The sequence below is a fragment of the Equus przewalskii genome, chromosome 25 (assembly GCF_037783145.1).
Source record: "Equus przewalskii isolate Varuska chromosome 25, EquPr2, whole genome shotgun sequence".
Lineage (NCBI taxonomy): Eukaryota > Metazoa > Chordata > Mammalia > Perissodactyla > Equidae > Equus > Equus przewalskii.
The window spans coordinates 27,620,845-27,646,314 of NC_091855.1; positions in this window are offsets into that span (position 1 = coordinate 27,620,845).

Here is a 25,470-nt window from a genome sequence, read left to right on the forward strand (position 1 = left end):
CTAAAATCAAAATTGAGATAATCTTTCTTCCTCTAAGATGCCTTCTAGAGTTAGAAAGGATGGAGTAAAGGTCAGAAAACAGGTGAAGAGGGAGCGCTCTGGAGTCAAACCAACGCTGTTTGAACTTTGCCTCCACTAATTTCTAGCTGTGCTGCTGTGGTCCTCTTATTTTGGCTCTCAAGGCTCTATTTTCTCATCCTAAAAAAGGGAATAATAATTAATCCTATTTCATAGTAAATTCACAAAAAGATAACCAATATTATCCAAGAGAATATGGATTAATTAACATATTGAGACAAAGAGAGTCTTCAAGTTATAAATAATAAAGTTTCGGTTGAGGAGGAATTATATTCCTGTTTTTGCCCCAAAAGTAAAGGATCCTAATCACTTATACAAAACCTTGGTTTTAATGTCTTTCAGAAATAGTTTGGGCAAGCACTCTAGATTTAATATTTTTAAGTGATGTGTTTAAATTTTCATGTTAAGTGGGTTAATACAGATCACAAATAGGCTTCCAGCAGCTCAAGGAAGGTTTAGACTTAAGAATGAGTTAGTTCCAAATCATGTAACCTGGCTTTCAGAAGTTTGCAAATTTCCAAATTTCACATAAATCCAAATTTGGATTTCTAAATTTCATGATTATCCACAAATGAACCAATCCACCTGCAGATAATTTATAGCTAAAGTGTGTATATTGCATTGCTTTAAGCTTCATGATGGCATAATTAAATTGTTTCATAGAAAAGTTAGAGAATCCAATGGCAATCCACATGCTTGAGATTATTATCTCGGCAAAGCAACATACCTGACCTGAATGAGTAGAGCTAGTTTGCTGAGTTTTTGTTGGAGCTTGATTTGAATCACTTTCCCTTCTTCTCCCCTTTCATATCAGAGAGAATTGTCACAAGAAGTGTTACCAGCCACTGTCAAAAATCATCACAGTACATGCTTCTTTCCTCAGGAAGAAATAACCATTCCTTGCTGGTGATGAACAGAGTAGAGACTAAGGACTCAGCACTAATTCCTGGTTATTGTCAAATCTTAAAGTGATGGTGAAATTCAAATTCATCTTTGAAAGTGGAAAGAGAAGGTAGTAGAAAATAAATGTGGTATATATTGACAAATGCATCATTTGCTCTGTATTATAGGACTTTTAGGCATAAAGTAGTCAATGAGACCGACAGAATCTACTTTGTAGAGGTTTATATAATGGAATGATAAAACTTCAGAAGTCAAACTTAATCCTCAAATATTCCACAAGAGAAGTTCATCTCCCCAAAAATCTCTTGGTATTGATTTCAAAATAAAATTAGACATCGGAGAAGGCATGCAACTATAACCTATAAATATCTTTTAGTTACAACTGAGTCAATAAAAAATAAAATGAATGATTATTATATTTGAAATATGTACAGTTATAATTTCCCATTCTTTACTGATTTAGGCTAAAATAATTTTGGTTAATGTCAAAGATATTTTATGTTATTAAAGTATTTTGATGAGTACTTTATTCTTGCATAGATCTCACAAATTCCTACCTTTTCCCTCCACCATTCTCTTAGTGACTCTGTGTCCTATCCTGCATTGCTCCTCTTGACAGTCAAATGTTTGGAATGTCCTCCTTGTCATTAGGTTTCATTTAAAGATTATCCCTATTCCCTAAAATGTCCTTTCAGCCCTCTATCTCCGTTGAAAACCCTTGGAATTAATTTTACCTCAGTAAGTCTTCATTGCAGATCGTGTTTTTACAGACTATGTTTTTAGAATAACTTGTTTATACTTTTTGATATCCGTTTGTTTGTGTCTATATTTCCAAGTAGACTGTGTTTAATTTTGATCATTGTATCACAGTAGCACATAACATAGGAGACTGCTCAGAGGTGCAAACAACCGTTAGTTAAATTTATTGTTCAATTGTCTTATTAGACCAATTTCTAGAAAATTGTTAAGGTCTCCATAGCCCATATGAATAAAATCAGAACTCAACTGAGAAAAATTCAATGAATGGTTATAAGAACATATGTTATAGAAAGTAAAAAGCCTGATGAGAGAAAAGATGCCCAATTCAACTGTTAGCAATAGTGCATTCGTATTCTACACTGTGTGGAGTTCCTGTTACAGAAGTTAGCGAAGGAATTTAAGGGATGTCACATGAGAAGCAGCTGATCCAAGCACGAGAGGGTAAGAGAAGGATACCTCTAAGCTGACACTGCAAAATGAGAAGGAGTTAATTGGAGGAAAGAGCAATTAGGGCTGGGGTGTCTGGTGGGGATGTTTCTGTACTGCTTAACCATTGTCTCATGTAACTCATCCAGTTTCTAGCTTAGGCTGTGATATTTTATGAAGTAGATAGCTATTCAAATTAGTGCTGATGAAAATAATCCATTACCAATCTATAAATGAAAATTTGGGTGAGTTTATTCTGAGCTTAAATCTTAGGATTATAACCCGGGAGAGTCTTTCCACAAAGGAACAGAGCACTCCAAAGAAGTGGGGGTACACAGGGCAGTTATATACCCTCAAAGAGGGTGTTTCACATATGATTGAAATGTCCCTCCCACAATAGTCACAAGATTGCCCTGTTGGCACAGTACTTGATGGACACAGCAGGTAGTGGGTTTGCTATCTTGGTGGGCCCAGCAGGAAGCAAGTCTATTGTCTCAAGCTGGGCGGTCACAGGTGAGCGCAGCAATCAGTTCCTAGCCTAAGGAAAGATACTTAATCTTTAAAGAGACGCCAACGTTGGGAGGGGGAGAGAAGTTGCACCTTTATCTCAAGGGCCTTTTGCTCTTGCCATAGGGAATCTCTAAAGCAGATATACAATGCATGCTCAACGGCCTTGGTCAGGCCCTTTTGGAAAGACAAGGTCAGGCCGAATTAGGTTTACACCAAATGGCTTCCTCATATATTCCAGTATATCCTATTACTTGCCATTTTTATTTGTAATTAGTTTTAATTATAATGCATTAATATATCCTTTGATTTGTCTCCCTTACTGCTCTGATATAGTAATCTTAACTCCAAATCAATTATATATATATAATGAAATATATATATACACACATAATATATTTATATATGTAGAAGGCCTGCAGCAGGAGCGAAGAGATGTAGCTATACCTAATATGGTACATGATTTTTTTTTTCAAAAATTGGCACCTGCACTAACATCTGTTGCCAATCATTTTTTTTTCCTTCTCTCCATAGTCCCCCAGTACATAGTTGTATATTCTAGTTGTGAGTGCCTCTTGTTGTGCTATAGGGGACGCCACCTCAATAAGACCTGATGAGCGGTGCCATGTCCATTCCCAGGATCCGAGCCGGTGAAACCCTGGGCAGCCAAAGCAGAGCACGTGAACTTAACCACTCGGCCATGGGGCTGGACCTGGTACATGATATTTTAAGAGGTTTATACGTTCTCAAGAATTTAGTTTTGCTTTGGTTTTGTTTAATGGGTTAAGTCAAATACTCACCCATCTTGAAACTCTGAAAGGTGAGCTATTTATCCTCCCCTCTCCCTGTCCCCAGGAGTTTATATATGCTGCTGGGCTTTTTATGACACTGGGAGAGAAATGGCAGAAAACTAAAGTGATATTCACTTTTAGAGTCTAGTATGGTAGTCTTTGTAAATAACTTTCTCTGAATATCTAAGCAAACTATTTTCATGGTGATGGAGAGGAATCATTTTTAGGTAAGGAATTCCTTCCATGGGTTTCCACTGCCCCAGTTAACACTGGTTAACTAACTTGAACCTTCTTACCATATCCCAGTGGAGGAGAAGCAGAGCTCTGAGAAATCTTAGATTCATCTTGTTGCAAGGTTATTAGATCCATTTTCACACCTTTTTAACTCTAAAGAATTTAAGGAATGAGATAATGACAGTGTTTACCTCATGGAGCTGTTTAGTGGATTAAATGTGATAATGGATGCAAGGTGGTTATCACTATACCTGGCACATACTAAATGTCCATAAGGCTAGTTGTTGCTTTATGCATGCATTAAATGTATAATCTGTAGGGACCTGAAATTGGCCACCCCAAGATATGTCTCTTTGGCATCAGGATTATTTGAGGCTGATTGCTTTTGATAAAGTGGGACAGGGAAGGAGGCTCTGAGGAATGGAACTTGCCCTTTGTTAGGACACATTTACATTTGTAAGGTAAATCTCTATCTGTATAAGATGCCTCCCTCTGTGTACCAGGAAAAAGAAAGGAGATGACATTCTCTCTAGAAACTCTTAATCAATACCAAAGGCAAGGACTTAAATCTGCATTTTATTGTGCTTATCTGGTAACCTCCTGTAACTAACTTCCCTCCCCCTCCCAATGTTGGCATTTCTTTAAGGATTAAGCATCTTTCCTTAGGCTAGGAACTGATTGCTGCACTCACCTGTCACACTCAGCTCCAGACAATCGACTTGCCTCCTGCTACGCACACCGCAATAGCAGACCCACTACCTGCTGTGTCCATCAAGTGCTGTGCCAACAGGGCAATCTTGTGACTATTGTGGGAGGGACATTTCAATCACATGTGAAGCACTCTGTTTGGGGGTATATAACCACTATGTGCACCCCACTTCTTCGGTGCCCTTTCTTCCTTCGGGAAGAGAGGTCCTGGGCCATGGTTCCTCATAGAGCTTTGTTTAATTTTCTCTTGCTATTCTGTCTCATGTGAATTTAATTCGTTCTCCAGCCAGATGAACCCACATTTGGGAAGAGGAAATGTCTTCCTCCCCTACAAATCCTAGGGGTTTTTTTAAAACAATCTTCTCAGCAAGAATATCTTGCTTTGGAGTAAAAATATACAGAATGGAAGAAGAATCAGGAGAAAGAATTAAGAGCTGATGCTTTAGAGAATTTCTAACCATCATTATATACATGATGGGATAGGTGAAGCAGGTTATGACACATTTGAACTCATTCCAGCAGTGGTGACCCTTTCTCAGACCCAGATGTTTAAATGACTGCTCAATGGGGATGTTTGCGATTATAAATATGTTCCATCTGCTGCTACCGTCTGCCTGCTCTTGAAAGGTGTAAAATCACCCACTGCACTCGGCATCAGCAGCAGTCCACATCCCATTCCACAGCAAAATTAAAGGGTGACCGGAAACTTTCCTTGTGGTAAAGCCTTTCAGCCTTAGCCTAAAGAGAATAAATGAAGGTCAAGGCAATCATTTTGTTAATGTGCTATGGGACAGGAGTCCTATGGGAAATATTTTATGATTTAATTGTGAGATGTATTTATCCAGGTAATCATAAACAAAAATGAGAGTGCGTTTAAATTTTCAACTCTAGAAACCTGAAGGCATGCTTGCGACACTATGCAGAACAGAACCCTTCTCTTCAAATGTACTCAGCTGCAAGTATTTAAAATCTTAGGAAAACAGATTCTTACAGCTTGAATATGTAGTACTAAGAAGAGTAGTATTAATATGGAGTAATATCATTAACAGTAATGATGTATTCAGTTTAGTAGTTCCTCTGCTTTTCATTATTCTCCAATTTAGCACCCCAGTTTCTTTGGTTATTTCCTTCATATACTTTGCACTTTGTAATTACTTTATTATGTATTTGATTACTTGTCAGCAGCTTTTTGCTTCATTAAACAATATTCTTCAGGAGAGCAGGGACTTTATTTTCTTATCTCTTTTTACACAGTATCCATCAAAATGACTGGTATACAGTAGACACTCAATAAATAGTGTAGAATGTGTTTAAAACTAATGAAGATCAATTATATTTTCTAAGATTTTCCCAAATATCTGATACACTAAAATGATTATCAACAGGAAAATAATTCCAGATTTTCAGGTATTTTAATTACCCATTTACTTCCTCCTTGATCATAAGACCATATCATACATATTTACACTTAGACCCATGGGATGGACAGAAATAGAAAATAAAGCAACACAGCAGTAGCCTTGAATTTGTGTTGTATTCACTTAATTTAAGGAGATTACACATTGAGGTGATTCTATTAGCATCAAGAAGAAATCATCAAAGAGAGATGATGATAGATAGGTCCTTCCAATGCTAATGTCTGAATTTCCTTTAACAGGACACAGGATGTGGACTCAGACAACCTGATTCTTATTCTATCAATTACAAGCTTGATCTTGAGCAAGCCATTTGGCCTCAATAAATACACACATTCTCATCTGTTAATTAAAAGAGAATCTGGCACATGATTTTCATTAACATCAAATGACATATGGCAGGCAAAAGCAATTTGTAAACTGTGAAGGAGTAGCCCAATACTGACAGGTTTTACTCTCAATTGTTAGGCTTGCTGAAACACTTTTGATGACCTAATCTGCAGAAAGATAAGAATGGTTTGATGGAAAATTAGAAAACTCTAAGTATTGGGTTTGAACTGAAAAGTACTGCTGGAATAATCTAATGTATGAAGCCACAAGTCAGAATGGAAATCAAGTTACTTATATTGCTCTATAACTATATGTTTTATTTGTAAAATGTGGAGACAGTAGCAACTCATCTATATGTCTCTAATACTCATGTTTCTTATATCAATTTAATTTATTTAATTAAAATATAATTTCTTACTTTTTGAATGTAGCTATGCTGTTGTATTGTCCATTCTTTCTCCATCAATATCTGATATTTACAATGCTTTTCAAACTTAAACATGCATAATGTCACCTGGAGGGATGATTTCTCTGGGTGCCATTTCTAGGGATTCCTGGGTCCCAATTTTAGGGATTCTGATTCAGTGGGGCTATGATGAGTCCTGAGTCTTTGCAATTCCAACAAGCTCCCAGATGAAGTTGATGATGCTGCCCCACTAAAGCACTCTTCTATAGAATGATAGTGAACAAGAACCACCATAAGTGATTTCCTCCCTAATTAAAAGGAAGGATGTTTCAAATGAATCTTGTCATGTCTCTTAATGATATTTTTAAAATTTTGAAGAAAATAATCTTTTTAGCATGGATATAGACAAAAAATATGTTTTAGAATGCACGGTGTGCAGGTCAATTTCCTCAGGCATCAAACTCCGAGTCAGAGATTTGCATAAAGGAATATTAATGGAGAGTACTCTTATGAATGACAGTTTTAAGGGAATGAGAAAAACAGAAAAGGGCAGAACAAGAATACTGAACCGTGATGAGGCTGCAACACAGGACACAGCCAATTCTATAGGGAGCTCTACAACTGCTAAAACTCTTCAGAGTTGTTCTCATTCAAGGAAAGAGGGTCAGGCCTTTTAACCCCCCCATCAACCTGTAATTTGATGTAGGTCTACTCTGGGAAGGGAGTAATGTTAGGTGAAGTGATATCTTTCAGAGAGGACACAGATGAATTCCTGGAGAGGCATTCAGCTCTGAGCCCTCAGAAATCAACACTTCTGGTGACTTAGGACTTGAATACCTTGTACCGAGGGAGGAAGCTTGGAGTGCATGACCCAATTCACTAAAGATTGTCTATTTGATATTTTTAATTAATTCCATTCCTCCAGGATCCAGGTACTGAAGCTTATACTTCAGTTGCAGAATACGGGGATAAAAATATATATTACTTTCAGTCTCAAATATCTAAAATTTGGAGTCAGCAAAAATAAACCAGAATCTCATAAAAGTGTGTAGCCCCACCTTGCAATATTTTTGTTGTTTCCTGTTTTGAATGAACTGGAAATAGTGTATCAGCACTTTAGTTTCAAAACTGTCAGTATAAAGATTGTGAAATGAAAAATGGTGAGGATAAAATGTCCCTTGAACTATTTCTCCTTTTCATAAAAGCAATATAGTAATTGATTTGGCCTGGAATTATAACATTTTCCCTAACCCACCCCACTAATCCAACAAATACATTAATTAACTATGAATCAAATAGGATGGCTTAGACAATCAATTGGGTGAAATAATTAGACCTGTCAAATTATTTTATTCAAGTATACTGTATTACTTTTATTGATGTAAGATAGGACGATATAGATTATCTACCCCTATGCCTTCATTTGATAGATTAATAAACTGAGGCCTTGGGATTAATTGCCATTCATTCTTTCAACTATTATTTATTGAGCCTCAGTACTATACAAGACATCTTGCGAAATGCAAAAGATAAAACAGAGAATAACAGAGAATTTGTCCCTTGATCATGAAGCTTAAAGTTGTGAGAGGTGTCTGAAAAAGAAGAAAACAACAAAACCAAATAAAGAAAAAATAAATAGAAATCCTGTTACATTGGAATCCCTAATCACATTTTGATAAGAAAGGCAAAAACAGGGCTATACTTCAGTAGGAGTCTGGGAAGTCTCTTCAGGAACTGTAAAAGAAGCAGAGAAATTCACCAATGAACAGTGAGGAGAGCATTTCAGGTAGTAAAGGGCTTGGCATTTTCAACAAATTGAAGACAGTCCATTGAGTTCTGTGTGTGTGGCAGGGAGTTTAATGGATTGAAATTGCACTAAAATTTGGAGTTTGGATTTAGATTTTATTTTCATTGTGATGGGAAGTCATTTAAGATACTGTAACTTGGAGGTAGGCAGGAAAAAAAATGACTTGGCTCTTGAAAGTAAAACTACAAGCTGGGTATCCTGTGGATTGTTTTGAATGTAGGATAGGTGTCGAGGGTCAGTGGCAAGGGTTATTTTTGGAAACATCAGATAAGTTGTTGCTGTAGCTCCCAGAGCAAGGAGAGATGGCTCAGTTAATGATGGTCATAGTCAAAACACTAGAATCCAGAATGTTTTAAGATAAATTTGGCAGGACTTAGAGATGAACTAAAAAGAAGAATTAAAGATGATTAAAAAGGAAGAGGTGTAGAAAGAACAAGTTCATGAGGGTGAGGTTAAGACACCAAGAGTTTGTTTTGAACACACTAAATTTGAAATGTACTTCATCCAAGTGAAGGCGAGAAACAGGCAATTTGGTATATAAGTTTGACTCATCAAGTGAAAATACAATATCTTATATTCATCAATGTGAAAACTTGACCTTTGCAAAGAAGTCTTAGCTAACCAAGATTAATTAGGAAGAGCTTCACTGAGGTATCATCGACAAATAAAAGTGTGTATATTTAAGTTGTACAATGAGATGATTTGATTTATGTATACATTGTGAAATAATTAGCACAACACAATCTAATAGAATACTCTCTTGATTTTCGTTCTGTTTATCTGGATATTCTTTCTTAGTCTCTATTCTTTGCTTGGAATCACTACAGTTTTAGGCTTTAAAATATTTTAGTTTTACGGGTTGTATTTCACTCTCATCCTTTAACTTTCCACTGCAATCTCATGGCTTCATTTACTCTCTTTGGCCTATCATTCATAAATTTATTTCTCTACCCCAAACATTTTCTCTGAGTTTACAATACATCTATCCAGTTGTCTACTCATCAAATTTTCTTGGATGTTTCAAATAAAAATCAAGCTCAACATATCCAAAACCAAAGTTAATGATCTTCCCTATAAACCTGTGAATGCTACTCCATGAACCTGGACAGTGTAATGATCTTTTAAGATCCCTATATCTATGAATGTTCCAAGCTGTGTGTGCAGCCAAGAACCCAAGTTTAATCCTTGACCTTTTTTCCCCCACATCCAATTAGTCATCGAGTTCTGCTCCTGTAATGTATATTCCCATAGCCCTCTCTACCTATGTTACATAAAACTTAAAAGATTAAATAACTAATTGTGTATTTCCCTCATGATGTAATCAATATACAACTCCCTCAGTAGGCTGAATTCTACTGAAATCATAGACTGTATTTGTTTTGATCACTATTGCAGCCCCAGTATATAAGGCATTGCTGGCATATACTAGGTGCTGCATACATACTTTTTCAACGAATTTACAAAGCATATAAGTAAAATAAAAACATTTTAGAAAAAATTGTCTCAAATATCTTCTAGGCTTATGTGAATCTTTTAAAGATCTTTCTTATCACAGCCAAATATTTCCAGTGGTTCCTTTTTGCTTTGTTTTGGAAATGCAACTACATTTACTTTGAATGATCACTAATAAACACACTCAGTTTAATGAATCCATTTCTACTGCAATTATGTGGAAAAATAAAGCAATTAGACAAATGAAACTCTCGACTTGTTTCAAATATTTTGATGTAGCAACAGATAGTGCTGTTTAGACACAGTGCATGTTGTCTAACAAATTACAGATGTTTAATGAATGCTTTTTGAATAAATGCATAAATGAAAGAGTGAATTAATGGTATTTTCAGCAATATAAGTCATAGAAAATATACACCCAGTTTCTATGATCATTTTGTATCGCACATCCTCTATGATTATTTCCAATACAGCATTATCTTGATTAGAAAGGTGAAGGAGGTTGGCTATATTTCTACCAAGTTCTGCTCTTGTTCCTACTACTCTCTTTATAAAATCCTAAAAAGAATTGCAGGTAAATAGCAATTCAAACCAAATTATCAACCAGTACAATTTTAACCATTTGCTAACAGCTTGAATTTTAGTAAAATGAATTTCCATTCTTGGAAATCTTTGTTTTATCTGTTGATTTCAAGGGTCAGGTAATGCAGAATCATAGAACTCCGAGCAAATGAAATCATTTAATAAATAATATGTACAGTGTTCATGATCACTTATGCTTAACTGCTAGGATTACTGCCCCATTAAGATTATACAAATTTCATGAAAATGTTATGAAGTGGCAGGATTAAACTAGGTGTCAGGTATTCATGCAGAGTTTTTCTCTCACTAAATGTTTGCATAGTATTCACTATGTTTAACAAATATTAATTGGTGACATGATCCAGTTATCCATTTGTTTTAATGAAGTGAAAAATTCAGGAAGTTTCAGCACAGTTTGGGCACCTTCTATTCACAGGGCAGCATATTGGATTCTGGGTGGCTAGAAAGAATAAATCATTTTTGTAAGGAATATACAAATGTGTGGGAGAAGACATTTATGTCCACAATCATGCAAATCAAACTGAAATGAGTAGAAGAATGAGACAGACGTACACAAAGACAGAGATCAATTCCAACTATGAGAAGGGGTACTCAATAAAAATATGAAAGGAGACTATGTATATACATGTATATATGTATATACATATATCAGTGCCCGATCATGGTAGTAATTTTCCAAACAAAATTAATAGCATGAGTCAAAACAATACAAGCAAGGAAAAATTAGTGTATTTTCATGTCATTCAGTTCAAACATAAAACTTACAAAGTTGCTAGACTTTGACAGTTTTGAACAACTACTATTTACTTATCGGATATTTGAATCAGGTATTTCAGGGTTAGTATATTCTAATACATTTGTTTATAAGTGTTCTCAAATTGATGGCCCAAATGTGTTGTATTGATAGAAATACTTAATTTCTGTAATATAATTAATTGCTTCATGGATCAAAAAAACCTGTGGAAGTTATTTGCTTTAACTCTTTCTTTTTCATTTCCAAAATAAATAGAATTACAAGACTATGTAAATCTATCCCTAATTTCTGATAATGATTCAACTATTGTCTTGTTTTGAATTCAAACATCTACCTGGACATAATAACTTTCTACTTTACTCAAACATTTGACGGAAAAACCTACCTATGTCAAGTTGATACCTTGTATGTCAAGAGATAAAGTAAGGAAATCTATTAAACTGGATAACTAGTAGGTTCTTCATTAGCCTCCTGTAAATGGACTCCTCCATAATTATAAGTCAGTATTGATCAAGAATTGCAATCTAGTGTTGTATATGATCTGTCATAGCAAGTTCTCAGCTTATTGAAGCTTTGTTTGGACAACTCTGATGAAATTAGTTTTGAATCTATCTAAGTAACGTCAGCTCTTAGAACACATTTCTTCTCAACCTGCTTGACACTTTTCACTTCCATTCAGTCCAATGACTCACAAGCAGACACCACGTTTATAGATTTTTATTTTTGCAACAAAAGCATAGTCACATGCAGAAAGAATGCTGTTTACTAAAAGATAGGTGCAGATGTCTGCTTACCTCTTTGTTCAAATATCAGAAGGCCCTTTTATATCTTCAGTCTTGGTGGACAGGAACATGTTTATATATAAATTATTATTTAGCTAGAAATAAAATTTGACTCGCAATATAAAGAGAAGCTGTGATACACTGACATGGCACTTTATACAACCATTTTTATCTGAGATTTCCTAACAGTGCCTAGCACATTATAGGCATGATCTGTACCTAATCTCTCTATATATGTATATATCTATATTGATGTGAATATCTACATTCATATCTATTGAATGAATGAATGAATAAATACATTTTTACTGAAGTGACATTTAAAATGTAATTATAAGTTCCAGTGAAGTACAGAGGTTGATTGTAATTAAATCCTTTCCAAGAGTATAAATGAACCTAAAGCAAACAAACAACAAAAATACTACAGTATCAGAAAGGAAAAGATCTGCATTCCACCAAGAGAGCAAATTCTTTACAATGGCTTATTTAGAGATATTGTGATTATAGTCTTGGACGAAAGTGATGTAATTAAGCACATGTAATAAGTAGCCCTTTATGTAAGTATATATAATGAATCAGCACAATAAATCACTATAGCTGAACAACAAATACCAAGAGCTGGCTTTCAATCAGCAGCCAGGCCTCTTTTTGCTCTCTGCAATGAACAGAATATATTTCTGAGCTTGAAGTCATAGGGACCACTGTTTAGAATTGAAAGTGTAACTGTGATCGTGGATGTTACTTATTTCATTAAGGAATCAAGTTTCCTATCTCAGCCTTATTAACAACAAGCCGTAGGGCCAGCGTGGTGGCGCAGTGGTTAAGTTCACACATTCCGCTTCTCGGTGGCCCAGGGTTCGCTGGTTTGGATCCGGGTGCGGACATGGCACTGCTTGGCACGCCACGCTGTGGTAGGCGTCCCACATACAAAATAGAGGAAGATGGGCATGCGTGTTAGCTCAGGGCCAGGCTTCCTCAGCAAAAGGAGGAGGACTGGCAGTAGTTAGCTCAGGGCTAATCCTCCTCAAAAAAACACACTAAAAAACAAAAAAAAAAACACAGCAAGCTGCAGGTACCTAGACTTTAGGGGCTGGTCCTATATTCTTAGTAATAAATTGAAAACCAAGTTCTCCATTTTGTTAACCTTAAAGATCTACAAAAGCTGTAGCTGTGTGTATAATGAAATGAATATTTTGACAACTATGCCAATAATTTGGTTTTACTTTTATTTTAAAAATAAATGTGTGGCACGATGGCATGCATCCTGGCATGAGATGATTTGCCCATGGGAAATAAAGCCCATTAAAAATATGAGGATTAGTCTCATTCTGTTTTCTACCAAATTAGCACATGCTATAATAAGGCCAGCAGAAACTGACAAATCTGTGACCTATATTGAGTCTTAGTTAGGTCACCAATTTTGTGTGACTGGATACATAACATCTTTAGGCTTCTATTTCATCATTGCTTGTGGAAATAAGGCCCTAAATCCTTGTATCTCACAGGATAGTCGAGAGGATAAATTCATTTGATAAAGAACTTTCAGATTAATGTGGTCTGCTACTGCATCTGATTTATTCTCTACCACTTTAAAATTGAACTGCTCATTACAACACTCAAACAAGTGCTTTCTAAGATGGCCATGAGTATTTCAGATCCCAACTTATTGCTCTGTGGTTTATCTCATATATCAATATGCATGTAAAGGCTATACTTCTGAATAATGCAACATATTTAGGGGCAGAAATAAACCAATTCCAGTTCACTGCAATTGGAAATGTGAATCAGTAATTAGAGATGGTGTGAACAGGAAGGCAATTGGGCATGAGGCCTCTAGGCAATGATAGGGAGAATTTCCAAGAAAAAAGCCAAGGAGATTAAATTAATGAGAGCAAAAATGCCATCTATGGAGAATTTATCCAAATAGGATGCATGTGTGTATGTATAAAAGTGTATACATAGTGTTATATATAATATGTTCATCTATATACAGATACATATAATATTTCTGAGCATTAGAACAGAATAAAAGAAAAAGATGCACAAAGTATAATATGACAAAATTACCAGAGCTTGAAACTTACATCTGCAAATCAATAGGTTCACCAGACCAAAGGAAATTTGAAGAGATAAACTCTTAAATAGCAGTTCTGTGAAATTGTTGAGTTTCAAGGAAAAGGAAAACTGTCTTGACTGTTTTAGTTCTAGAAATTAACCTGAGGAAATATTCAATGATAGGTACAGAAATATGCATACGGTTCATCTCAAAATTTGTATAATAATTAAAATAAGAAGTAACCAAAAGGACCACAGTAGAAAAGATAAATACATCATGATATTACATAGTATTAAAAAATGCACCCAGAGGCCTGCCCCATGACCTCCTGGTGAGTTCAGCATGCTCCATTATGGCAGCCTGGGTTCAGTTCCCAAGCGCATACCTACACCACTCTTCAGTGGCCATACTGTGGCAGGCGACCCACATACAAAATAGAGGAAGATTGGCACAGATATTAGCTCAGGGTGAATATTCCTCAGCAAAAAAAAAAAAAAAAAAGCATGTGTGCACACAAATGCATGCACACACACCAGTCACAACTTTTCTACAAAATGTATTCACCATATGTCTGAAAAGAAAGTACTAATAATCAGAGTGCTGATAATTATTTCCATCAGAAGATGGAACCACCAACTATTTTTCTTTCTTTCTGTGTATAGTCCATATTTTAAAATGAATATATATATTGTTCTGATGATTTCCAAACAATATTTCAGGTGGTAGAATATTTGATAAAGTAGTTGGATTAAAATAAAATTAAGTTTTCACTTCAAATAAGGAACTGCATATATTTTAAAATAGACTAAAAATTCTGGATGAATACCAACAATTGTTACATAGAGCTTATATTTTAGTAGGTAAATTCATAAATAAATAACATATGAATCCCTCAGTGATAAAGATAGAAAAATAAAACAATAGAAAATTGAAGAAATACAAATAAGCACATATGAAATTAGGCACAGAACTAATTAAAAGAATTAAAATGAGATTTTAAAAAATCAATTGTTGTAAACTTTGTCAAAGAGGGTGGTTCAGATTGATGAGGATTTTGTGAAATGGAAAACACAGTCACTGCTGGGAAAAGCAAATCTCTATAATCATTTAAAGGACCATGGGACGGGCTGTATGGCAAGACAGCACAGTTCTATATTACTGACAAAATTTCTTCTAAACATCTCTATTAAAGAAATTTTAAAACATTTCTCTAGTTTGACAGGGAAAAGCAATTTCTTATTTGACTTTCATGAATATTATAAAAGAATAAAAACTTTCAGCATGATGTAACCCATTACATTTGTTTTATTTTTTGGTGAGGAAGATTGTCCCTGAGCTAAGATCTGTTGCCAATCTTCTTCTTTTTGCTTGAGGAAGATTGTGCCTGAGTTTACATCTGTGGCAATCTTCCTCTATGTTTTTGTATGTGGGATGCTGCCACAGCATGGCTTGACGAGTGGGGTTTACGTCTGTGCTGGGAATCTGAATCTGCAAACCCTGGGTGGCTGAAGCAGAGTGCATGAACTTCACCCCTCCGCCACTGGGCTGGTGCCAACATATTTTTAACTAACATACTGGGGAAATCAATATTACCAACGAGGTGGAAAGGGTCTCACACACTACATAATTCAATAAAGCCATAAAGTAACAACAGTACAACAACAAAGACACCACAGAAACTCATACACACACAGACACACACACACACACACACACTTTATTGAGAATAAAATCTCAGGTCATTGTGTGAAATAAAAATTAAAAAAAAAGAAACACCCAAACCCACGTATTTATAATACAGTGGTGAGTGGTCTGCGTGCGTGCATTCGTGTCACCAATATTTAACATGGGAGGCTGAGTTATACTAGGATATTTTCATTGTATTTCTTTATTTATATTGTTTTAATATTGAGGGTGACTATTCTGCCAGTGAAAAATCAGGTGTTTTTATGAAAAGCAAAATTTTAGTTGCCAAAATTGAGTGCACCGTTCAATACTCTGGGCTGATAACTGTTTAGTAGATACTTCCATGGCACAGAAGTTCAATATCAAGCTTAATTCCATTCCATTACCTGAGTGCTGATCTTTTCTCAGCTCTCCACAAAGAGAACTGTTATTTGTTGTGAAGCAAGTTCGGTGCTGGCGAGCAGATTCTCTTCCCATTAAGTCCCTGCTGAGTTACTGCCCTGACAAGTGGCTTCACTCTTCAGAGCAGCCACACTCCCGCAGGACGGATTCCAGGACCTGCTTTGCCTGACATTAAAAGCTAATCCACAGTCTCCAAGAGGCTGTGTCACTAGTAGAGGCAAGGATTCCGTGAGCAATGTGAGACAGATGATAAGTCACAACATATACTACTTTGCTGCAACCAAACCTGAAATATCCCTATTTCAGGGTCTGTGATCTTTTAATCCCGTTTCTTGTGACAAATATTTAATCTGCTCTGCTTGCCAGTGGTTGTTACCTTAATCAGCAACCTCTGCAGAAAAAATCAATGACTCAGTATCTCCTGTGATTAGCTGTGCACTAGTATCCAGATTAAAAAAAAAAAGGCGGAAAAAGAAAAAAATCAAAGGACATATCAGATGAGATTATTTTATTTTCTCTTTTCAGGCTGAGAGGTTGTGTGTTCTCTCATACCGATGATTCGCTGAGCTGCACCTGCTTACCAATTAGAGCTTAATCGTGTCCTTTGGAACTCGCAGTGCTCGTTAGCATTCTGCACTCTCCCCTTGAACTTTGATGTCAAAACAAAGCTGCATCCCTCGTACCTGGAGGTCTAGCAAGTGTCTAAGTGAGCTCAGAAGGGGATCGGAATATCAAAGGCAAAACAAGAGGCTGACACTCTATCCCCAAACCCTGCTTTGTGTTACTTGAAGTCAAAAGATTTCCTTTAATTTTAGGCTTTTATGGATTAACCACTGCTCGGGAAATGCTGTTTTCGGGAGAAGATTAATCTTGTACATTGCACACGACCCTGTTCAAAAATCTGGCTGACTGAATGAAACAGCAAGGAATAGAGAGAGCAAGGCTGCCTCCAGTGCCTTGGAGTCAGAGGATAATCCAATTTGGGTTATGGTATCTTACCCAATAAGAAAAATGTAGAGCATCAACCAGGAATGTGGCTAAGATTTTGTGTCTCTCCTGGCCTTTGGTTTTTCTCTGAGTTTTAGAGGTTGAGCATCTGTGCACATATTTGCTTTTGAGAGTTTGGGGAATACCTATGAAAATGTATGTATATTACAGACACATGGGTGTCATCTTTTACTACTAATAAAAGAAGATACCTACTGAAAGAGGTGTTCTGTTTATGTGTTCAGTTTCCTAAACTACCAATAAGTACTTGATGTGTCAAATTATGATCCATAATGTCCTATGAGAGAAGATGCTAACCATGAGGGCAACATTAGTTAATACAACTACATAGCAGAAACCACTAACTCCTTTAATGACAAGCTTACAGGTTTTCTTCTCAATCAGTGAATAAATCAGTACACAGGGTATTTCATATAAGCACTACTTGTCTATATTTTAACAAAAAGTATTTTTCTCTGCTTTCAAATATATTTTCATTAAGTCAGGAAATTTAGAGAAAGCATAAAACAAAATTCAGCTCACCACATGGGAAAAAAACATTGCAACCATTTTAGTATATATGATTCAATTCTTTCTTCTCTGCATGTATTTCACTGATTATGTGCATAGCACCCATTGTGCTTAAAATCATATGCCCTGAGCACTTTAAACTTTTTTCACTTAATAAATTATTTACCAATATTTAAATATTCTTCTGGAAGAAAATTTTAAGAGCTATACTGTATTATATTAAATGCCTGAGGAGCTATTCATGTTGTATAGATTTAATCAATTCTTTAAGATAGAATGTTGTTTTTTTCTTAATTTTTCTATATAAAGAATGCTAATTTTTAACAGAAAAATTATGCCCAGTAAGGGAATTATCAGATATAATGACATATTTTAAAAAATTTATGTTGTTCGGGGCAGGCTCTGTGGCTGAGTGGTTAAGTTCGTGCACTCTGCTGCGGTGGCCCAGGGTTCAGATCCTGGGCGTGGACATGGGACAGCTCATCAGGCCATGTTGAGGCGGTATCCCACATCCCACAACTAGAAGGACCAGCAACTAAGATATACAACTGTGTACAGGGGGGTTTGGGGAGATAAAGCAGAAAAAAAAAAAAAAAGATTGGCAACAGTTGTTAGCCCAGGTGCCAATCTTTAAAAAAGAAAAAAAAAATGCCATTTGTGTATATAGACCCAAACAACAGAGTCCCTTATCACCAAGGAAGAAACATTTGAAAAAAATCTGGAAACAAAAGAGAACGATGGAGATTAACAAGCAGAAAAATTGACCTTGGAAGTAACATTAAAAAAAAAAAATTTATGTTGTTCAATTGCCCTCCAGGATTTTATGATTTATGATTATAGCAGAACTAAACAAGAGCTCTTATTTCTTTGATTTAGCAGGAATATTGGATAGTATTTCTGTGTGACATGAGACAAATACATTTGCCTCTTTGTGCCTTGTTTCCTCATCTGCAAAATGAAGAAAATAATAGTACCTATTTGTGTCAGGTCTTTGATGTTCTTGACGGTAAGTTTATGAGAAGAAATCGTTATCCAGGTGTTATTTTGATTTTAGAATTAGTATACAAATTTTCTAAATTTCTTTCAGCTTTTATATTCCACCTATGATTTCTATTATTCTATTGACAAACCTAAGAAATTTGAAAAATATTTTTAAATGGCCTTTGAATAATGCTTGGCAGTATTAATATACATAGTTAAATTAAGGCCAAACATTTTAAATTAAATTTATACCACTTGAGTTTTCTTCAAATACTTCAATTAATTGATATAAACACAATATTTTAGGTACTTAAGTAATTATTAAAATACAATAGATTTATTAATATTGTAAAACATGTTATTAAAAACAGAAACCTGTGTATAAACTTAGTAAGATTTCAAATTAAAATTAAAAAAACCCAAGTGGATTGCTAAACAACATATTTTAAATTATAACTATGAGGCCACTACATTAAATTTATAGGCCAAATTATCTTAAAGTAACTATTTGTACTTAACTTATCTCAGATGTATAAGTTCTATTTTCCAGGAAAATACTAAAGTGTTTGTCTTCCTTAAATATCTCTTCACTTAATTCAAAATTTTTCTGGTTTAAAATTTGTTCACCCACAAGTACATAATTACATTTGGGGACATATCTTAACAGTGAAATTTTTTTTTGGTTCTTTAAAGAAATTTTACTCAGTTATAGTTAATGTAAAATAAAATTGACTCTTCTGTGATTTACAGATCCCACAAAATTCCCTTAGGCTGCCTTTTTTCAGTCACAAAATCCCTCTACTCTTAACCTCTAGAAACCACCAAACTTTTCTGTCTCTTATACTTTTGCTTTTTCTAGAAAGTCATATAAAAGAAATCATACAGTATGTGATTTTTTGAGACTGATTTATATCCTTAGCTATAATGCCTTTAGATTCATCCATGTTGTGTTTATCCATAGAGCTTTCCTTTTTATTGTTAATATTCCATTGAAGGGATGTGCCACAGTTTTATCTCTTTACCCACTGAAGGCCATTGGGCTGTTTCTAGTGTGGGATGATTATGCATAAAGCCACTATAAGTCTTTGTGTATGGATTTTGTGTAAACACAAGCGATTATTTATCTGGGGTGGATACCCAGCACTGGAATTGCTCCATCATAGAGGAAGTGCAAGTTTAACATTATTGGAAACTTCCAGTTTTTCTGTGAAACTATCCCATTTTAAAGGGATTTTTTTTCTTATAAATCTATCAAGCTAAGCCTTTTTATATAGTTACTATGCTGTTAAATTCTAAAACTTCAAAAAGTGGAAAACCACATCCCTGAGATTCTCATCTCATTGCCTAATTTTCGGGTCAAATTAGAATCAGTATCATTAACCTACATGGCTCGACCATTTGATGGATTCAACTAGTCTATTTACTGCTTTATGAATTTTCTATTATATTCGTAATTTTTCTATGTACTTGGGTTACTACCAGAAGCATTTAAAGGATAACTGATGAGAATTTGTTCACTGCAACCTACAGTGGATTCTGTGGTCACTTGTTTTAAGATGCCGATTCCTATATGACAAGAATGAGTATGGACACAATGTATAGAAGAATATCTAGCAAAATAGAAGTTCAAACCATATTGGCTATTATGACTACCCATTATTTCATTTTTATTTCTTTGATTTTAAGTGTAACCTTGACATCTAAGATCTAATAGCCTGTTTCTACAAAATAAAATATTTGATTTTATAGATCAAATTTGGTGGTTTGGTCCACTACCCAATCTTTTTTTTTTTTCCTTCCCTGGAGAAAATTGGCTTCCGAGAAAGTGCATTCAGTTATTTGCTCATGTTCTCAAGGGCTTGCCTCACATGTGCCTACTAAGTAACGCTTTATTCCTGCTTTCCTTCTCCCGCTCCTGCTGAGGTGTTTGGTATAAAGTCTCTGCACTGGCCACTGGCCAATGTAAGAACTGCAATGCATTGGCTTGCTGAGGGCAGTCTTTGGCTTTGCCCAAATCTCCCAATTGTCAGGAGGCTGCTAGTTTTCTAAGAGGCAAGTCAGAGCAGTCCCTTCGCCCACTCTGTCACTTGCATCTCAAAACTGCTGTGCTATGTTCATTGTCTCAAAGTCTATTGTGAGCACTTCCAAATTTGTTTGGAGTACTTTCTCCTAGAACCACAGCAGACCGAAGACTTACCTAGGCTCAGAAAAAGATAAGATACCTTTCTCTAAACTCCATCCTCCTCAGCTTGTCTACTTGTTTTCTCCTTCCCAGGCCAAATTACCCCCTTTCTCCAATTAAAAATAAACAATCCTCCTCTCCTGCATGCCCCAAAAGGCTTAAATATCCAAAGCATTTCAATGGCTATAAACACTTTCTGGACAAGTAAATAGACTCTCTATTAGTATAATAAAGTTTGGCACTCTTAAAAGATTGATAGTCTTTCATATTTCTTTCCTTGTAAAGTCTCGCTTATATGTTCAAAATATTTATTTGAATGCTTTTTTTAATTTATTAGTAAATAACATTCTTTGGGCAGTGTTTATATCATTAGTCATTATAAACAAAAATGCACCTGAATTCAGTGAGGGAAGTAAATAATATTAAATAAATGATGTTGAGGGTAAAGCTAAGCAGTTTGAAAATATATTGCTGGATTCTTAGAGAGCGACATATTGCAAAATAGGTTGCTGCTGTGTTAGAAAGGGTAAATACATAAATCTAAAATAAAATAACAAGAAAAATATCTGTGAATGATTATTTTCACCTCAGGTTGATGATTTGCTTTTCTATTTATAAAAGCAAAAGAAGAAAAATAGATAGCTCTGTGTTCATAAAATTTTACAAACAATTGCTCATGAAATATTTATATGTCAAAAAATAAGCAAAGTTAAATATCAAGCAAACGTGATACACAGATTTGCATGTGGTCAGTTATCTTATTGTAGTCCATCGCTTTATTTATTCTTATTTCACTACTAAGATTTTTATTAAGATGTGTGGATTTACATATTCAGGGTTTTAGGCCTCATATCCTCTTTCTTTTCAAATTAGTTTTGCTATCCTTAACTGTAAATCTTTTTGGTGGATTATACAAAGAAAATTGTCAGATTCACAGAGTCTGTGAGTTTGATTGTCCACACTACCTTGGGATTTGGTTATTTCAATTGGATCTGTAGAATTTCATCTGATTATTATATCAACCTTTGAGATATTTCCTTTATAGAATTTTTGCCCAGACGTCTTTTCTAGGTTGATGTTGCCTCTTTGGAGTTTCCTAGATATAATGTAAACGAAGCCAAGATACATCTCCTTCTACTCTTCAGTGCTTCTGTGACTTTATTGTTTTTAAGTTTTATAGAACCTACTCTGAACTCTTATACCCATGATTTCTTTTCTGTTTCCACAGTTTGGGGAGTAATTTCTTGCTAAAACATTATCCTGAGGCTCTGTGCTTCTATTTTCCGGTCTCTCCAATACATCCTTCACACTGAGAACAGATTGGCACATTTTCCTAACTCCTCATTGCATGTTTAATCAAATTCAACATACAATATGAGACTAAACACCACTACCTTAGTCTACTTCTCCAGACTACCTTATTACACACTATCACACTTATCCCAAACTCTAATGTCAGAATCATCCACCACTTGTCAATATTTCCTTTCCATGGTTGTGCATTTTTGCCTGGCGTTCTTGGGGCTGAAATATGCATGCCATGTCTCTGTTTTTCAAAGTTTACTTTCTCTAAAGAAACTAGCGTCTTCGTTTAAAAATTAGTAAAAGCAATGCCTTACAAAGTTGTCACTGAAGGGAGAAAATTCATACAGGCTAGGGAAGTTAAAAATTTTAGGCAAGTCTCTGTCCCTCATGATTTGTCTTTCTATAGGGCACTTGTCATTTTTCACTCCTGAGACACGAATAAATGTCCTCAGGTAGTAAATAACTGAATGTTGAACCTCAGATGATAAAAATGTGAGCTGCAAACGTATCTTCACCTAACTCTCTCTCTTCATGTGTAAATTATTCTTTCAGTGTTAACCTTCGAGAGTGCGGATTTTATGTTTATTATTATTTTCTTCTTTTCAAGGAGGTAGATATTTAAAAGTTCAGCTCAAATAAGACCTCATCTACAAAACTTATTCAATCTTTCCAAACAGGATTGAATCCTGTGCTTCCATAGAATGTTTTTTTATCTTTGTCATAACTAACATCTCTCCACCTTATAATTAGATCTGTATCTATCTGAATTACATCGTAGACCATGATTAACTCAAGAGAATAGATTCTACTTTGTTCACTTTTGTATGTCTTATTATTACTTATGTTATTTCGCAGATGGTAAATCATCAATACTCAATTTGTAAAGAATATCATTAGTTATTATGTCTAATTTTGAATGTTAGTTTTGGAAAGTTACTTTATGAACAGCTGAGACCTGAGTTTGAATTTCAACCCTAATATTGTCCAATTAAGATCATCTTAGGCGTTATTCATGGCTCTGGTGAAACATCAAAAAATAAAAGAGAATTATTTCCTTACTTTGATGATTTTCTATTCTAGTTGGGTGAGAAAAATAAATAAATACAATAAATGCATAAATCACATAGAATGTTAGAAGCTGATAAATGTTCTGGAAAATAAAGAAGCAGAACAAGGTAAGACTCTTCCATCCATGCTAGATTCCAGTGTCACAAAATTATTCTTGCTATGTTCTTTATTGCATTTTGTAGGTGCTATTACAGCTTTCAGGAATGCCCTTTGCCCCAAGTCTCCATCTCGGAAAATATGATACATTAATTATTCATCTATTCTTTATAATCTTAGCACAGGCATTGTTTCATTTGCTGTTGCTACATAAATTAACAAAACTTACTTCTTATGGTCTTCAGGGAAGTCAATGTGATGAGGCAGAGTGACATTAAAACTCAAATTACAATATAATGTAGTATGTGCAGATGTGACATAAAGTTTCAACTATGATCTGTGATCATTCTGGAGGATCTGAGAAGCCACATTAAGGAAAACAATTAAAACATAGGCTGTAGGGTAGGAGCAGAATGATAAAGAGAGCCTTAGACGAAGAAGAGGGATAGACAAGCATCGTTCCCTCCAAGCACATTTCAAGAAACACCTCCTTAGTAAGCATTTCGGTGTACTCAGTACTTCTCATTCACTCCTCATTCACATGCACACACAAAGCTTTTGCATACATGCTTTCTATATAGCACATACCAGAATCTATTATAATTATTCATTTATGTTACTATCTCATCTGAGACATGGTATGCTCTAAGAGCCAAGAACCATAGCTTATTATCGACCTTAATAAGTAGTCCATTTATTCTACTTGAAATAGAAACCTGGAAGTCAAATATTGAAGTGATGTAATGCCAGTCATTCCTTCCTGTTTGTTAAAAACATTTATACCTTTCGTTAATAACCACCTATAGATAATTTACTATATCTATTAAGTTTCTAGAATTATTGAGAGGGCAACATATGTTTATTATTTTTAATCATAAAGTTTTACCTGAAACTATTTGAATGCATTAAAACTCAACATTCTGAATCATAGGCCTTTTAGTGAATTGGCATTTTGATTTTCTATATTCTGAAGATGACGGACAATGTATTGTAAATATAACTCTGTATGTGTCAAAACCATTTTCTTTCCTCAATTAGCAACATGCATGAAAACCTAGAAGGTGAAATAAATTTGTACTTTAAGGGAAGATAGAGCTGGATCAATGCTGAAATACTTCCAACTTATTGAAATATTATTCCGTAAGTTAAATACTTTTTATGTATAACACTTAAAATATGCTATTGTTTCGTAACTCATTACTCCTTGGAGCTTAAATTCAAAGATTCAATAAGGTCATCCCAGAAGCAGAAAACAGGTGAATTAATTTAGAAAGCTTATTTATAAAAAGATAGAATCTGTTGCTTTCACAGGTGAAAATTCACTTTTCTAGGAGCAACAAAGTGGGTTTTATTCCTTTGAAGGGAAAACCTACTTCACATACCTGGGTCGCCCTTCCCTCTCTGCTCTAGCTCCCTCTAGTCTCTCGGTGATCAGTTAAGAGAGACTGAATTTAGACATGATTACTTTCCCTTTATGTGGAACTTGAAAAGTATTACCAAAAAAATATTTATTGCATTGTACTTTGAGAAAAATGTAGAAAAAAATTGGCTAGAGCTGGATGATAAAATCTTTTTATTTTTCCCAAGGGGAAAAATTGCTTTTAAGTATTTAGGTTGCAGAACAATTGAGAACAAATGATACTCTGCTCAGAAATACCTCTTCTTAGCTACCCAGGTGATGTCAGTCAGGACAAAAGAGATAAAAGAAACAAAATTTCACAATTTTTAATAGATTTAATAACTTTTTCCGAACCAGCCAGATCAAATTCTGCCTGAAATCAGCCTGAAGAAGCAATTGTATTGAACCATCTGATGATGGATTGCTGGAACCTATTCCAATTTATTTCTTGGGTCAGATCATCAGTCTATCCAGTATGGCGGCTTGTCTCTAGCCTGTATCATTATGTACTTCAGTGGAAAGTAGAGAACTCTGATAACACATCAGGTTCTTATTTGGCACTTTACCTGATTTTTCTTAATGGCTCTAGTTACGTGCTATGAGAATATTTTAATAATGAAGTTTTACTCCTTAAGAAAATTGGTGAGATAAAAAGCAATTAGTCAATTTATATGACCACACCCACTCTCACTCCTCTTTCTCCCTCCTCTCACAAATACACAATATGAAGGTGCAACACCTTCAACACACACATCCACCAAGAATGAGAATAGCAGAATTTCTTACTTTATTTTTTAAATCATTTAAAGTTTTAAAAGAGAA